Consider the following 3,184-nt stretch of genomic DNA (forward strand, 5'->3'; position numbering starts at 1 on the left):
CTTCAAACTAATGCTGAAGTATGAACGCCAGTTCTGCTGTTTCAAAAACATTCCCGTTATAAGGAAGTCAACAGGAAAACGCCTCTTGGCTACTCTGCAGCTTTCAAAGTCAGATCCACCGCTCGCTCATCACATACGGTGTGAAATCACAGGGAAAAACATAAACTAATGGGCTGCGTCACCGTGGTTACACCCATTTATGTTTGTATTAAGCTTCTCAGCAGAGTAATTTAAACCACCTTCAGCTGCAATATTAAAGCGATGCAAAGGTTAAGATATCAAAAGTTATGATCCCATCATATCACAAATATGAGTCTTGAGTACAATAAGTACTGCTGTATATCTTCATACTACAAGTTTTAGGATTATGACTTTTCAGCATCAAAATAAATGTAAATGTCTTCTGTACACAGACTGTACATAAGTGATGTCACTCATTGGTTAATGAAGCCTCAAGCTGCCTTGAGAAACTGGACGTGGTGAGAGAGGGACGTCGTGAGACCAAGGACACGACGTGCAACGAGCACACTCTCTCTGAACTTCCTGTTTCACTCAGTTTGAGCTGAATACCACAAATGATAAACTCGTGAAATCATTCAGACTTAATGAGGTCACTGAGTAAAGGAGCAGAGTTCAATAAGCACAAGTCTTTCTGCTCTCCAACAGGGCCGTGCAGAGACGTTTATAGGGGCGGGTGCTCAAAGCTAAAAAGGGGCACATTGAACCAGGCTGAATAACAACAACACACATTCATCAAGAATCTAATATGGGATCGCATCATACTATATCACTGTTGTGAGGCAAAGCAAATGTATCCTTTGTTTTACCTGATGGGTACAATGTTGCTGTTGAGGGGTTGCTGCTGCTCCTGCTGCTGATAGTGCTGGAGGGCAGGGCTGTGTTGCTCTGAGACTGTAGACTGTAAAAAGTCCATAGGAGAGATGGTAGCTGATTAAACAAGTGTCATGAGATAATAACAAAATGCAAAGATTGGTGACAGCGCTTGAAACCATAAGGCAACAAAAAACTGAGAAATAAACTAGACCCTGCCTGTGAATCACTCTTTGCCTCTCTTCCTCCTTCCATCCCCTCATTTCATCTATCACTCTCCACTTGCTGTCCATCTGAGAACAAGGCACAAACTGCTATTGCAATAAACTATTATTTAATTATCCACACTTAACAACTCTTACACTTAATCTATAATAAAATGATGACAGAAAAATGTTATAGAAGCAAAACATTTCAGTTGTGCTTATTATTATTTTTATACTGGAATACCTCTCCAACAACTGGTACATGTGTTAATGTTACCTGTGCTCTTTGTAATCCAGCTGCTGAGGGATCCACTGCCTTTAGTAGCCTCACACAGCTCCTACTGTTTCCTCCTCATGTCCTTACCAGCCATGTCTGGACAATGTTATATTATGAGTAATAATTCAAAAATCCATATACATAAAACACACACATGCACGCACACACAGTGACATTTTAGACCTCCTTCAGAATACTGTATATACTGTGGGCACAAGTTTCCATCATGGTGCTGATCCACAATCCTTCCCTTATTATTTATTACTAGAGCTACAATAATAAAGCAACATTTTTAAACTGTAGAGATACAATAATTTTGCTGCTGTAAAATCAGCATTTTGTCTTATTTAAAATATAAATCTAATATAATCTGTTTCTTAATGTATGTTCTTTAAAATACAGCGTGTTTTTTTAAATATTATAATTATAATAATCTATTATTATGTGGACATGCATATTAGATCGTTTTAAGTGAAATATAAGCCCTCCAGAAAGGCAGGAAAAGCCCTGTAACTTACTTTAAAACTAAATATGTTCCCTAAAACGGTGACAGAGCTACAGACCCATGACAGCCTTACCCAGTGAGCCAGCAGCTATGACCAGCACTACTTGTGCAGTTAATAAAAGGACAGGTAAAGTTTGTCGCGCTGTTGCACACACAGCACGCTCATTTGTTTCAGTTCGTCAGTTGCCACAAGACAGCTTAAAAACGTGTACGTAACAAGCTAATACTTCTGTGTGCTGTAGACTACAGTGTGCGCTGTACACCTACTTACTGGTTTTGTCGCATCAGTCTGTGTGTCTGAGGTAATTTGTGTTTCTCCTACAGCTCCGGACCGCAAAAAATGCGCGTGCACTTTGTGAGCTCGTTCCCGGCTCGTAACCAGCGCGTTCTGCCGTCAAGGGCGATCATTGGTTAATGGTGATCATGTGACTGATGCAAGCCAGATCCTTTTATTTAGCAAAAATGTGATTAATAGTTAAATATTATTGTTGAGGGGCACAGACAGGACTCCACACGCACACACATTTTAAAAAAAAATAATTAAAAATTTAAAAAAAAAATTGCCTCAACAAAAGGGCACTTGGGGCACCCATCAGGAAAGGGGCGGGTGCTCAAGCCCCTTCCGCCCCCCCCTCTGCACGTGCCTGCTCTCCAATCAGAGGCTTTGATGCACTTCTGTGCTGGCTTCAGTTCAGAAACAAAAACTATGTCCATCACTTTACACCAACCACCTTCTTTTTTTTTTTTAATGTTCTGACTTCCTGTGAGCCCCTCCTTGCTCGTTTGTAATCCCCCATTTGTGACCTTTAAAACAAAGTTTCAGGAAACGCCCCTCTCACTGAAGCTTATGTGTTGATGCAACACCACATTGTTCCAGTATCATGGTGAATGTTTACAGGAGGAGCTCCATGCGTGGTTAAAACCATTTCTTCCCCATCTGAGTTTGTAACAGCTGGTGACAAAATCACCACACAACAGATTTATCTGCAACATTGTAGTTACATTATAGAAGATCGTAACTATCACTACGACCATCATAGTCATCAAAAAAGAAACATTATTACAAGTTAACATCATGAATACGTTACATGTATGTTGTAAAGGGTGCTGTCAGCCTTTTTTTTTTTTAGCATTTGAAACATTAAGCGAGCACAGACAGCCTCTGTGGGGTTCCACTCCTCACTGATGGGTCACAGCTCTGAAAAACTCCTGAAAACGCCCCTGCTGTTGAAACTGGGGCACCTCTTAATACTCTTAATTAATGCACCTGTTTACCTCCATCCTATGATAGCAAACTCCACCCATCTCAGACTCTCTATGCTGCTTCTGTCTCCAGGTCAGACCCATCTCCACCCACCCATCCAC

The sequence above is a fragment of the Oreochromis niloticus genome, linkage group LG3, assembly GCF_001858045.2.
Source record: "Oreochromis niloticus isolate F11D_XX linkage group LG3, O_niloticus_UMD_NMBU, whole genome shotgun sequence".
Lineage (NCBI taxonomy): Eukaryota > Metazoa > Chordata > Actinopteri > Cichliformes > Cichlidae > Oreochromis > Oreochromis niloticus.